The following is a 15,549-nucleotide window of genomic DNA, read 5'->3' on the forward strand; positions in this document are numbered from 1 at the left end:
TAATGTAAACCCTAATGTAAACCCTAATGTAAACCCTAATGTAAACCCTAATGTAAACCCTAATGTAAACCCTAATGTAAACCCTAATGTAAACCCTAATGTAAACCCTAATGTAAACCCTAATGTAAACCCTAATGTAAACCCTAATGGTGGGTGATAGAATAGCGATTAGCAGTACTAACTGCGTACGCGCGTGGATTAACTTACCGAGCCGGCGCAGCGTTGGTTGGAAATCAGCCGATCTTAAACTGAATCCGGATTTCGGGTTTTGTAGAATAATGTGGCATTCGTTAATCACAATCCGATCCAATCGCCGCATCATACATAGTCGATTAAAGAACGAATGGAAATCGAGCGTGATCGCAGATTCGGGCGTGATTAGTATGATCGCGGCTTCGTCCGGGAATCGCCGGCTCTTCCACATCGCGCAGGCGATATTCAGCTGCTAGTATCGCCGTTAGAAGTCTTATTGTAACGCGATTAGCGGCATTATCATTATGATAGTTTTTCCGGGCTCGAGGTAGGCCGGGAGTAGGAACAGCATATTTTTCCCGCCGCCGGTAAGCATAACTGCTATCACGGGATTCTCGCGGTCCTGGATCGCCCGCAGCGCTGGGTCCTGCACCCCTCGTAGTTTGAGCTTAGACTGTTGAGCCAGTCGCCGCGCCGTCTGCGTTATATCGGTCTGTTGGAGCCGATGCCGCCGCCAGACTTGCTGCTCCGTTATCGCGTCCTCTCACGGCGTCCGTTTACGTTTTTTTAGTGCCGACGGAGGCTCGAACTGGGCCGAGGCGAATTTTAGGAAGCGGTGTCAGTCAGTGCTGGAGAGACGGAATATTTTTTGGCGGTGGGCGGTTGTTTCGGCCTGTTCTATCAGCTCGCGACCGTAGACCATTTCAGTTATGTGCGACGAATGGACCGCCTGCAGGTCCGTGATGTGGTTTCGTTATTGCTCGTCGTTCATGACTATTTCGTTATCAGAATCGTCGGCTGTCGTTCTTGTCCGTTGTTGCTCTATTCGCTTTTTCTGATTCTGCGGGAACTGACTATTGGCCTGCATGAATCGTCGGCTGATCTCGATAACAATATCTCGATACGCGGTCGCATGGATTGGCTGCCCGAGCTGCCGCTTTGTTTCTCGTTTGAGCATTTTCCGAAATCGATTCGAGGATCACACGCGCCGGATGTCGGGATCGGGGCCTCAGAGAAGCGCCCGCTGGTGCGTCGTTAGGGGTTCGCGTGGGATAAAGGCCTGTCGTTCGAGCCAGCTGTCCAGTTGCTCCACGAACGGCCGTACTAGTCAAAGGTAATAGACGATCAGTTCGTCTATCTTTCGCGGCACGTATCGGTGGATAATTTTTGTATTGTTGCTAGCGTAGAATCCTTTGTGGTACGCGGAGATTAGCGTAATCAATCCATTATCGATATAGATATTCCGCCGCATGTTCGTTTTAGTATTAATATGCTGAATATTGAATAATTCCGAGCGACGCCCGGGCTGACTGTTCGTCGATGAGATGGATTAGGACTGTCAGTTGTTCTTTAAACTGAATTATCTGCTGGAAGTAGGCGCGGAGCTTAGAAGGGTGGCAGCGATGGGTCCGGATAAACTTCGCGTGTAGCGCCGGCTTGGCCCGGATCCGATCGATTAGTCATCGCTGGCCCTTCATCGACCACGCTGTTCGGCTATCACACAGAAAGTTTCAGCCGGTTCTCGGCTGCGTAGGATTGTCGTAGAACTGGTCCCACAAAATAACGGGCGCCGGCCGCTCCGCCGAACTAAACAACAATTGATTTAATAGATCTCGCGCTATTCCGGCTAGCCCGTGAACGAAGCCGCGAAAATCGCCCATAGTAAATTGTAACTTCTTGTACAGCAGCTCGTCGGCCCTCTGCCATGTGATATGCCCGGAAATAGTGGTGTTGTAATGGATCTGTAACCCGTAGGTGCGCCAATTTAGCAGGATCTATACGGGGCCGTGATTGCCGCGTATCATGAACCGCCGCACCATCCGCTCTAGCTGGTCTTGGAACGTATGGTTAGCGAGCGGGCCTTTCTAATTGCTCTGGCTGTTCTGATTATTGCTGGGCCCGCGCGGGTTGCTTCGTATCGGATGGATCGGGATGTTGAAGCCCGTGTTGGATAAGGGTTCGCTCGAGCGGTCGATTCACGGGATCACGGCCGGCTGTGAGCCAACTGATGTCCGAGGACAACCCTCTAAACCGGGGCTGCTAGCGACTGGGCTATCCGCGGTCGATTCGCTGACGTATCTTTTGTCGATGAGGTCTTTTAGTTTGTCATCTGCGCTTTGTAGCGCTCACGGGGTCTCGGTTTGCCGGTTCTGCCACATCTGCACAATTTGCAGAACCGCGGGATCCAATCACAGCGCCTTCTTTACCACGAAGAACCGCGCAAGCTTAATAACGCGGAAAAGGATTGGGGGATAGCTTTCGGGGTTCCGCCAGCCGTTCGCTCCGCGGCCGAGCACCGCTATCATGCAGACGAGTGCGCTCTCGTATTCGTGGCTGCGATATCGCTGATTCAGCAGCTTTACGCAGAATTCTAGGCACGTCCGCTCGTGTCGCTTCAACAGTCACGGCTGCAGTGTCTCGTCAATCGCTTGCAGCTCCGGCTGCGGCTCGGGATGCTGTACCAGCTGCCATAGCCGCGCCCATTTCTGCTGCTGTCGCGCGATAAACTGGTACGTAGGGCTGGCTCAGTCGTGCGGGTGTTGTGTACGCGCGAAGAAGTCCAGCATCTGTTGCCACGGCTGTACGTGTTTTTGCATGTTGACTTCATTCATATACGTCAGTAACAGTTGATGCGGCAGCTCGCCCGTCTGCGTGCGTATCGCTTTTATACGCATCGCGTATCCGCAGTGCGTGATCGTACGCTGGCTCTTCCACGTTAGTTGGTTTACCGTGCGGAATAGTATCTGCACGTCTTGCTCGACGGGGTCTACTGTATCGGGGTGAGGCGTCTTGACGTTGTGCAGTAGATTAGTCGACGGGATCTTTTTCAGGTATTCGGTTTATCTCGTTATGCGCAGCCACGGGTTCGTATCGCGGAACTGGGTAGGCTCTATCGGGGCCTGTTCGCGCGCGATCTTCGCTTGTTTTCAGGCCTGGATTACCGCATTGACCGCCTGCTGCGTCTGATCGGGAGCCGGTGGGGGGGATTGGCGGCTGTACGGGTATCGGATATGGATATAGTGCGAGCCGGTCCGCGATGGAAACAGCTGTTGATAGAAGATCAGTTTGTACGACTGCTAGAGCTCCGTCTCCTGCTGCGTCCGCTGCAATTGAGAAATAGCGTTCCGTTCAGAGTACTGGGACTACTGGTGGATCCGTCGCCAATGGATTCGCATCGTTTTTATGCTAGAGATTAGATATTGGCAATTTGCGGGGTCACGTTGACACAACAGTTTCTGCGAGTGACAAGAGATAATCGGTAATGGCTCGTCTAGCTGATGGGGGATCTGGACCGCCTGCGGATGTATAGCGAGATCGCGTCATTGCTGGATATCGTGGAGGATCGGCTGGATGGTAAAATGATTTAATTGATGTTGTCGTTTAAGGTGTTTTTTTATTTCCGTGGGCCACATTTTATACCGACACTGGCAGCAGATGATTACCTGCAGCGATAAAAATTGCTCAAAAAGCTGGTTAGCCATAATTTAGTAGATAGTAGTTGTTCGGAAGAGATTTAATCATTCGTCGATTACGGGGGGGCAATCTGGGTTGGTTGTTACTGTCAGATACAGATTCAAGATTTAAGATTCAGGAGAAGTGGTGAGATAATATTATAATTATATATAAATAGTTGTATATATATAGATTAGTGTAGACAGCCGGGCTTAGCGGGATTTGGCTGACTAACTCCCGACCGCACCTCATCATATTTTTTTAGTAATCTATCGATTTTAAATCTTTTTTTTTGGCCGCCAATCGAGGTCAATCGCGTTAAAATTAGAAGACGGGATTAGAGAACGGGCAACGAATATATAGGCGGAATCTGGGCCCGCGCGGCCCCCCGGAAGGTCAAAAGTAACGGATGGCAAGTCTGAACCCAGCGTATGGCAACCCTAGGGCGCTGTCCCATACAAAACCGCGCCCCACACCGCGGTAACGTAGGAATGTTACCTTGCCCCTTTTGGAGTAGAGCTTGGGAACCTATTCAACCAATTCTTTACCTCCCTAGCCCTAAACCTGCATTCACTTGCCTTATTCAGAACTGCTCCACTTTAGCTCTGAATCAATCAAAAATCAAGGATCATGTGGCTCGTCATCATCGAATCTTTGGTTCAAAAAACCAGCTAGCCCAAATCGGAAATTGCCTAGTGCAAGCCCTAGAGGGTTCACGTTATCTCTTTCAAATTCATTCATCTGAAATTGAGATTTCAAGCCCTAGTTCTATTGAATTAGGGCATCGACCGAAAAGACCTAGGGTTCAACCTGAAAGCCCTATTCAACCTGATTTGGCTGCTCAATTCTTTGCCAAACATAGGGCTAAGCAGGTCTCCATTCACCAAAAAAATCAAGTTTTTAGAGTGTTTAACTCTAGAGATGAAACCAATTCATTTCACAATGAAACCCGCTATCCCACCTTCCTAGATGGACGTGATTTAGGGCTTTTAGCAGACCTTTTTATGCTAAATCCTGATCAACCTCATCAATCCGAATTCCTCTTTCATTCAATTCACTATATTTTAGTGAATGGTCATCAAAAAATCAATGAAACCTCTTCTCAAGCCCTAATGGCTTTAAATAGCCTAGCTCGAAATCAGGGCCCTGATTCAATGCGAAAATTCCGACCTTTGCAGAATGCAAAAACTCTAGAGAATTATTCTAGAGTTTTTAGGGCTTTATGCATCTTTTTGTTGAATTCTTCTTCATTTCAGCAAGAAAACCCTGAAGGTCCCGAATCATTTCATCATCTCTATTCTCTACCTAGAGCTTCGTTCGTTGTTTTAGTTTCTCTTCAAGAGTTACTAGACCAAATCAAGCCTAGCTCTACAACTCAACCACCAAAACAATCAGGTTGGCAGGATGATTTAGGGAATGAAATTGAAGATTCTGATCTTGAATCAGACCTTGATCAGGATTCTTCATCTGACTCAGATGACCAACACTGGAACCCTAGGGCTAGACCTCTTTCGAGCCCTTATCCTATTCACCAATTGAAAAAGGCTGCTTCACTGATTCAAACCCTTGCGCGTCAACTGGTTGAACAACCCCTGAAGAACCCTAGAAGAAGCGCAATACATGCATTTTTGGCATGTTATTCTCGGGATTATTCGCACGGCTGCTTCAAATATATATCTCAAATCAGTCATATATATTCTGCAGTGATCAAGTGCTTTCAATTCATTTTCTTGATTCATTTGCATGAAGATATATATATTGATCACCCATCTGCATCCCAAGGCCTCGAAAACCCTGGTCAAAATCTTGATCAAAACCCTCATTCATCTCCCATGCAGCCAATGGCAGAATATATATTTGCATGGATGACCAAATTCTTCACTGGTCAGTCAGAATCACCTATGGGGGTCACCTTAGGTCTTCGCAATTTGGCGCTATTCTTGATTAGGACCAATTCTAGCCTAGGTCAGGTGACCCTGCTTCGCCCCCATGAGGTCCGATTCAAGCACCTGCAGGTTTCTCAGGCCCTTTTGCAGCAGTTTTTCACTAGGGCATGTCAAACCCTAGGAAACCAACTGGCCAATGAATTATGCCTAAACTTTAGGGTTTTTCAATCGATTCAGGGTTCAATTTCGCTGCCTGAGGCTGCTCACTATGAAGAAATTCATAATCATGCTCAGGGTTTCAATTTTTGCACTAATCACTCGCAAATTGAATTCTTCAGTAATTTTTTGCTGAAGAAGACCCTTTCCAATGAATTTCAAAGTGAATGGTATCAGCAAATCAGAGTGAATGGTCAACTAGCGCTAGAACTAAACCCCAAAAGGGTTAGAGTTTATGCGGAAAAGGCTTCTATCTTTTTGAAAGACCTGTTAGTCCTCTGTCATATGGCTAGTGGAGGCCCTGCTAGAGGCAGTGAAATCACGCAAATCCTGTTTCGAAACACTTCAGGAACTCTAAGGCATCTTTTTTTGCATCCAGGCACCAATCTATTCCTAATTCGGTTAGCCTATTCAAAAACCTTCAGCCGAACTGGAATTGAAAAAGAAGCTTTGAGAGTTTTACTTCAATCAATTTCATGGCTTTTATTGATTTATCTTTTGATCATTGAGCCATTCATTCAATCTCTGATTCTTGAAGTGAATAAAGCTGCATTCAAAAAACCTGAATTTCTTTGGCTTAACTTCAGAAGCCCTACAAAGAGCCCTAGGAATGACCCTGAAAATGTCCCTGATGGTGACCCTAGGAAAATGCTGAAAATCAGACCTTTGAATGGCCGAATCCTTTCAACTTCAATGCGAGCCTTGACCAATTCATTAATTGGTCAGCCAATAGGGATTGGGGCATGGAGACATCTTGCGCAGGCCCTAATTAGGCATAGTCTAGGAGGGTTAGCCCTAGAAGACCCTGATGAAGAGCTAGATCTTGAAGGTCTAGGGGCTATGCAAATGCATCATTCACAGCAAATAGGTCAGATGATCTATGGCAGGCAGAAATCGGCTTTTTCAAAAATCGGTCCTAATCTGCAAGAAGCTCAGATTGAGTTTAGTGAGCGCTGGCATGCCTATTTAGGCCTAGCTCCAACTCAATTCGAGCTAGCGTCCCATCTTTTCTCTGCAATGAATGATCCTTCACCTCCTGAGCCAATCCCTGCAGCCCTACCTGACCCCCGCGTTCCTACCCTACCTCTAGGGTCACCTCTAGTGCAATATCATATGCGTAGATCTGAGCAGAGCCCTAGGGCCTTCCCTAATCAGGTGACTATAGGGCAGTTTCATCGATTTCTATCGCTTTACCCCATGCAAAAAGTGAATGAATCAGTGAATGAGAATGAAATGCCTGAATTTGAATGGTCTGACCTTGACCAGAGTCAGTTGACTCGAATGCCTGATCAGAGCCAGTTGAGTCAACTGGTTGAAAATCAGAGCTTTCAGGATCCTGATATATTGCTGCATATATGGCAGGAATTCATGCAGAATGATCAGGTGACCTTTTTTAGCTCTGAACAAGGCCAAGCCCTACATTTTTTCCTATCTCGGGTGCCCTATCTCATCATGATCCTCCCTACTGCTGGTGGTAAAACTACCCTATTCCTTTTAGGGGCTAGTCTAGCTACTAGTAGAACCACTATTCTAGTGGCTCCTTTGGTTGCTTTGAAGCAGGATCTTCATCAAAAAGCTTTGAAACTAGGGCTTTCAGTTAAGGTTTTTGAAGAAAACCCTGAATCAAGCCCTGAACCAAGTCCTAGTTCACATCCATATATCTTATTGATTTCTATTGAATCAGTGGTTACCCCTGCATTTTTTTCATATGCAAAAGCCCTAATTGAAAAGAATCAATTAGATCATATCATTTTTGATGAATGTCACCTGATTCCTTTGGCTAAAAATTACCGAAAAGTCATGAATAGGGTGCGTCAGGTGACTCGATTGCCTGCTCCTATGGTTTTTGCCTCAGCAACCTTACCCAGTCACCTTGAAAAGGACCTTCTGCAAACCCTAGGATTGATCAACCCCATTAGAATTAGGGCTAATATCAATAAGCCCTCTCTATTCTATGGAGTTAAATTAATTCCTTCAGGAACTGATCTGGGTGACTCTGCACTATGCCTAATTAGGCAGTTTTTGGAAAGGTTTTCTGGTCAAAAAGCGATTATTTTCTGCATGTCAAAGAGAATGGTTGAAGAAATTCACCAAGAAAATGATCAATTAACTGCATATTTTCATGCAGACCTTCCTGATTTGGTCAAAAATGAGCAATTGAATTCATTCATTCACTCCAAACGGCAGATTCTAGTGGCCACTAGTGCAATTGGGGCAGGGTTCGTTTTTCAAGATATTGGACTTGTCATTCACTTGCAGGAAGCTCATTCATTCACTGATTTTATTCAAGAATCAGATAGAGCTTCAAGAAGACCAGGGGCTTTAGGATTCTCCTATACCCTAGCTCGATCCTCTGATTTCAACCTTAGGTAACCTCCGCCTGGCCCTCTAGAGAATGATGCAAGCAAAAGATCTCAATGCGGGTCTCGTGTGCTCCAAGTGCCTCGAGTACATGGTGCCAGACGATCAGCCGTCCATGGCTAATGAGAAATGACACATTGAATATAGCCAGTGCGTCGAGTGTTGGAGACACAACGAAAAAAAGAAGGCCAAGGTGCAGGAATAGAGTATGTTTATTGATATCCTATCGAATAAAATGGACTATTGATTTTCGGCAGATGCATGTTCATTAAAAGAGATATGATGGCTGAATGCAATCGGAAAGAAAGGGGCGGAATCTGGAAGATAATACAGGTTGATCAACGTTGATTGAGGGGTTAGTACTACGACTTATCAGATTCTAATGATAATTAGATATAATGTTTCTGATATCCATTTGCGCTTTTAGAGTTGTAAGCTACCATGAGGAAGAGATACTGTCCTGACCTTTTAGCCCATGGGTGAAAAGTGCGGACGTTGTAAATATATATGTTTGAAATAAAGTAAGTTGGAGATGCTCTTTTTTGCAATTTTCTGACCAATCAAATCACTTGAAATGAAACGACTCTAGAGAAGCTGTCTCTGGGCAGAAAGTGTCCTTCTTGTCTCTGAGCGAAATCTTTGAGTCAGAAACTAAAATATTAAGATTTATCACAATCTATCACGCCTTTTACTGTATCCGATCCAATCTCTACATTGTGTTTCGTTAAAAGAAAACCGTTTCTTTTGATAGATACTATAACTTAAAGTATGGATTCCATCGAAACAAGCTTCGCTTTCCAGAAAAATCCGCTTCCTCTCGCTATCTACTGTTATCTGCCGCAGTTCGGTTGCATTGTCTGTGTCGTATGCCAGATAGACATATCCTAATGTCTGATAGAGCGACATCTGAAAAAAAGACATCGGATATTAGACTTTGGGAATCAGCATCCGCATTTACAGTCTATATTCCGAGCAAGTGAACTAGTCGCGGAAGATCATAACAACTTCATTTCTTTGTCTAATGATTCACCTCTGATGCCAGAGTTGGAGTTGCGGGAGCTAGTTCAATGTGTGCACTATAAATTCTTGACAACAACACGACATCAGTTAATTAAGCATAACTTGGCAGTTGGCATATCATAAGACTGACGGACTAGCGACAGCAGGACTCTACATGCAGGAACAAATCTGATCTGTATTTACGAAGCATATCAGGTTCTGGATTACCGATACTACTATTCTAATCTCAGACAAGATAAGCGCCATTGGAGGCATAAAAGAAACGCACATGGTCGATGGTCTAGATGACACGGGTAATCACGGGAGCAATCCAGCCGAGATGGTTTCCAATACAATAATGGAAGATCAGATTCAAAAACAAGAAAAGCTGATAGAAACTGTTGATGGCAGTACAGCGCTTAATAACACGATGATAATGAGCGATCATGAGAGCGAGCCGGCAGAAACGATTTCCAATGCAGCAATAGCAGTTCAGATTCAAGAGCACGAGAGTTTGGTAACATTTGCCGACGACAGTACAACGCTTAATGATATGATGATAATAAGCGAGTACAGGAAAGCTTTTATTAATCTCTTTGATTCTTTACCGGAGACGCCTAAGCCCCGTGGACGCAGGCGGAAGGTAGTGCCGCCTTCAACTCCCTCCTGGCTGCAGGAAATTCGGTATTTAGAGGCGCGTGGCATTTATCAGCACCCAGGACTTCAGATTGTTGGGACAGCAGGCCACTCATGGCATCTGTTGAATATATTGTTTTCTCCCTTTTGATATAGCCAGCGGCACACACAGAATGATATGTTTCCTTGATTTCTGTAGAACAATTGATCACGGTTCTTCAATGGTCGATGGCTATTAATGATGTGAGCGGCTTTTCAGAAAAAGATCTATATTTCACAGCATCATCCGCGATTCCAAGAGTTGTGGCCAGCGGAACCGCTGTCTGACCGGAAAGATCATTTACATACGATCTTACGTCTCGTGTTATAGTTCTTTGATCGGGTGCTGGATCGCGCCATGGAGACTCTGGATTCCATCCACGTGTTTATTTTCAGGATGTTCCGCAGCTCGACCCGAGGCCATCTGATCCAGCGCGAATTGAGGCGGCATGAAGGCAAGACGCTGCATCGGTATCAGTGTTGTTGGCGGTGATTGCTGACATGAATAATCAAGGAAATTCCATTGTTCTCAAAAAAGAGATGGAAACTCCTAGAGCTTCCTTTGGACCAGCAGCAGGCTCAGCATTTAACCGATATCTGAGATATCCTCCATTGATATCTGGAAGATCCGGATGCAGCTTTGGCGGACAATTGTTTCAACACAGTGATCAAGCTCAGCGCACGTAAATGTCTGATGAATCGACAATATAAACAGATCGACTTTTAGAACATAGGATTATTCTTCACTTATAATCAAATCCCACTGGAATCTACGTCAAAGACTTTCAAACGCACTCGAGACATCGACCCAGAAATCCTAGTCCGATTTTAGCAACGGCCGCAGATCGATATGATCTTAGTTATGCAAAGCTGGATATCCACTATTTTTCAAAGCGAGCTGTATTTTATTAAACGCGTACAGGTGATGCAGAAAGTACGGATTCCATTATTAATCTTGTCTTTGTCATTATCACCAGCGGGACCGCCTGCGCAGGAAACTAGCTTTACTTCCGTTGAGGACTTGTCGCCCATAAACGAAAACGCTTGATTTGACAATATTTGCGATGCGACCAAACCTACGGTATTACAAATGAGATTAAATTGACAAGATAGAATCGAGTCTTCGGTTATTCTAGATGAATCAAAGAATAACAATATCGAATAGATACCATCCGCAAAGAACTTCAGAGCTCGCTTATTCGGACGAGATTTGGATAAAAGCAAAAGAGAAATCGCAGATTGTATAGAAGAAACGGACACGATTGATAGCGAGAAAGATGATAACTGGAATGGAATATTATCAGAAGTTGATATTAATGAAGAGTTGTTGAATCATTTCCCTGAAATGGAGATAAAAGACATCTCAGACAAATCCCTATTCTTAAAGCCTTCAATCCAGACATGTGAGCTGTCAACTGCTAGACAGGAATGGCTAAATAAGATCGTTTTTTTCTTTTGCATTAGCTATCTTACGTCACAGATCATCGAACGTGACAAGAATAAGTTCAACAATATCTTGAATGCTTTTCTGACTGTGCACAGTATCTGATTTGAAGGACGGAAATTATATAATGTGTATCTATATTTGTCATATGCGGCGGGCGTGCTCTGGATCACGCGAGTTTTTCTGTTAGAATATGCATTACCAAAGCGATCTTACCGCTTTATTATCAACATCCAGATGCAGGATCGATATTGGAACCAGGCGCGGTGCGTGATAGCGGTCCAATATACATTTGGAATCTGGAACATCTTTTATTCTCTTGACAAGATGCTCCGGTTAGTCTCTATGAAAATGTATATCATTATTTGACAAAAACGGCTTTTGACAATCACGTGGTCACTCAACCAGCAGACTGTATACTTCAAAAAGAATCCGAATGGGATCTCGATAGATAATTTCTACTGTTGAGTGCAACATATTCTTGTGCAAATCATAGCGACTTTTAATTGTGAGCTTCTATTAGATTATGTTGAAAACTTTATTCTAGATAAACTGTGTAATGCACCCGTCGAGCATCAGTTAGATTTTTCATTTCTCAACATTAGTTCTCAGTACATCTGTTTATCCTGTCTGCTCCTTCTGTCTCTATGCGAGTATCCCTCGACGGACATGGTGTCTTTATGCAAAGATGAAAAATCGTGAGATCTAACGACAATGCAGAAATATCGAAAAACTGTTCAAAAATTCCTGCTCGATCTCGCTCTGCTAATCCAGATTATTTGAAAACAATTTAGTCGAGAGTCGGAACTGATATTAATCAAATGACAAAATACAGCGATCTCTTTTCAAAATATTTTTGTCCATCATAAACAGGTGATGATCGTCACTGAGTATCACAAAAATTGACGTCAAATAAAGCGACAGCAACAGATAATCTGCTTTCTTTTTTTCGCAATTGATTGTCTAATTGTTCTATATCTCGCTCGTGTTCGATCGCTATTCATGACATTTCTCAGCCAGCATCTCCATGCGAGTAAGACAAAAGACGCATGACAGACGGCATTTAATCATTATCTTTTCTGTTCGCCACAATCGATATCTCATCTGCCACGGCACCTTCTCACTTCTCGATTGTGAACAATCAACCAGCCCTTCTTCGGATCTAACAATCTGATAACACAGATCTATCGCCATCTAGCCATTGCAATCGCGAAAAAACACTTACGTGACGCATTGCTAACAAAGCACGTGCCAAATATCAGAAACTTGATTATCAGCATTCTCGCGATCTAGACAAAACACCACACGTATATCAATCAATAGATCTATGCAATTGAAAATTCCATCGTGACAAGGCTTTATCCAAAGCGTCTGAAACTATTCCAACATACTTCAGTCCTATAGCATTTCTTCGTCTTGCAACCTATCGAGTCTTTGACTGTGCAATGGATGATACAAATCAATCAATCGAACTTTGCAAAATAGCCTGAAATCTTTTCATGTCTGCTGTCAAATATTTTCTGTTACCACCCACGACATATCCTGCCGTGACCATTCATGCGCCACTATCGGAAATGAGAACTGCTGATATGTCAACTCTGTCATGCAAGCGTTGGCTCCAAAACTCGAACAGCACATGTACAGAACCATCTTTTAAAAAAAAAATGCTTTTTGCCGAAAATCAATTCCTTCTTGAAACTTTACCGATGGAAGAACTGCAAAAAGTTTGAAATAGACTGTGCAAAGATCTCTCGATAACGTCTTTTCCGGAACTACAGATATATCAAACATGACAATGCGAAACCGAGAGATACTATCACTTAATTATATTTCTGAAATGTATGCACAAGCATATCTCGATACAACATTGGAAACACGCGGCGCAATATCGTTTCTGAAAATTGTATTTTAAAGCTCAGATATTGATGCAGATCCTATGATCTTTGATATATTAATTCAAAGTCAAAGATTTGCTGATGATCGTGATTGATTAAAACATGTAAAGAAGACTGATACATTTGATTCATGAATAAAAATATTTTGTTTTTAAACCAAATCTTTTACTATTTCTTTATGTGCATCATATGCTGTCATCATGGACCTGATTTTAATAATTGTAAGTCTTGGATCTATTCTTTTTTTACTTTTGAAAATCCTTTTTTTTGTTTGTCCGGATTGGATACCTCTATAGTTGAAAGTTAATGAAAAATGATAGCTAAGAATGTAATATCGCCATATAATAATTAGATTTCGAGAATTTATAATAATATTTAATTGAATCTTTTGTCAAGCATAGTAAGAAATAAAAAAGATCCGACCAGCCTTGAATAGAGTTAGGAAATGGAATAAATATTGATGACAATAGAAGATGCTAGCCAAAAGTAATTGCGCTATGATAATGATATTTGATTTTTAATCCAAGAACGAATCATTTATCATAAAAGATCAAGAAACTTATTATCATAAAAACAATTTGATATCACATGCTTGACATTATTTTGAATAAACCAATTATAACGTATGATCTCGATATTTTGTTGTATAAATTCATTTCTGTTTGTTTCTTTGTCTCTTTCATTCTGACCAATTTCTCTCTTTCTTTTCTGTTATTATCACTCGCCTGAGAAGATTCTCGCTTAATTACTTGCTTTTTTTTATTATTTCTTTGTCTTTTTCTTTCTCTTTTTCAACATCATCACTTTTTTTCTTTCTTTTCTCGAATCTTCGTTTTTTCTTTTTCATATTGCAATTCCCATCTTGACTTTTTCAAACATAACTAAATAGATCTTTTATTCTTATCTTCTCTCTCCTGTACAAGACACGCTGATAATCATATCATAATCTTTTTTTTTTTTGTCAATTGTTGATCGCCAGTCTTATTCTACATCTTCAGATCTCGTGAGTTTTCCAATTCCAGTTTTTTTTCCTCCTCTATCTCTACATGCCGTCACGTTATCGCATTATTTGATTTGTTGCACTTTATTGATCGTTTATCGTGATCTCATTTTCAGAATATTCCCCGGACATTGCAATCTGGTTTTTCTTATATTTTTTTCAATAAATACCGCTATTATAGTCATATTTCGATCGATAAGCGCATATATCCTATCTGAAAAAATGAGCCTCATCTGAAACGATACAGATTGAATAATGAAAAAGCAGTCGGAACATGGGTCTAAAATAGGCTGCGGCAAATCCGCTCCGTTGGATGTCAAAGTCATATCCGCATCCGCAGATTGCGGATGTTGGATACCACTTCAACATCCGCATCCAACTGTTGGATATCCACGGACATCCAACGGATGTCCGCGAAATCCAATTATTATCCGCACTAGCATAAACTTCGTTAATTTAACTTATTTTAGCACTTCATGTGATCCTAATACAGCTGACCAAGCAATCGTTTTCCCGTCAGATTACAGATGTATCGGTATGTCATGGTTATTTGTGATAGAATTACCATCTTATGTGATCAACCAGTGGAAATAATATGAAATATAAATAAATTCAAGAAGAGATTATATTCTCCTAGCTATATGTGATATTTTAACTCCCAAACGATATACTGGGTGATTGTATTTTTGATTTATTGGTGTGATGGTTGTCGTTATTTTGGTTGCTATGAAAAATGTATATTTTGGTGAGTGAACATTAGTGAAGATTCTATGAAAGAAGACCATAAAAAGACATTACGCCGAATTTACTATAATCAAACTAAATATTCCTAGATATAGAATCTTTAGAGCTTAAAGAATTAGGAAATGCAATTTTATTAGTAGATTACAATATAAAAATATAGTGAGAACATGGTATATTTATTGAAATTGTTGGACTTGGTGATTTTGAATTTGCTCAAATGTGGATAATAGTTGGATATCCGCGGATATCCAACAGATATCCAACAAATATCCAACAGATATCCAACAGATATCCAACAGACATCCAACAGACATCCAACAAATATCGGCATAAGAACGTAATAAATCTTCTAATCCAATCAGAGGCTTAGATAGAATACCCTGCTCGATTACCTTATTGGTCATTATTTATACTCAAATGGAGAATGTGATATATCAATATTTTATATTCTAATCGCGTTCAGATCACGGTCGCGCAAGCTACACCTAATAGTTGAACATCCCCCAGATCTTTTTACCCTGGTCACTTCAATAAGTATTCGAATTCTGTCTTTCTTATTTCTCCAGTTATACTCTATATCTTACTTTCTCCCTTACCTTATCACTATGCCTCGATTCCAATATTCAGAAAGTCAATATCCAATATCTCAATATGCTGAGTCTTTTCTTGATCCAGATATCCTAC

Source organism: Aspergillus melleus (assembly GCF_016097325.1).
Source record: "Aspergillus melleus strain CBS 546.65 chromosome Unknown contig5, whole genome shotgun sequence".
In the NCBI taxonomy this organism is placed as follows: Eukaryota; Fungi; Ascomycota; class Eurotiomycetes; order Eurotiales; family Aspergillaceae; genus Aspergillus; species Aspergillus melleus.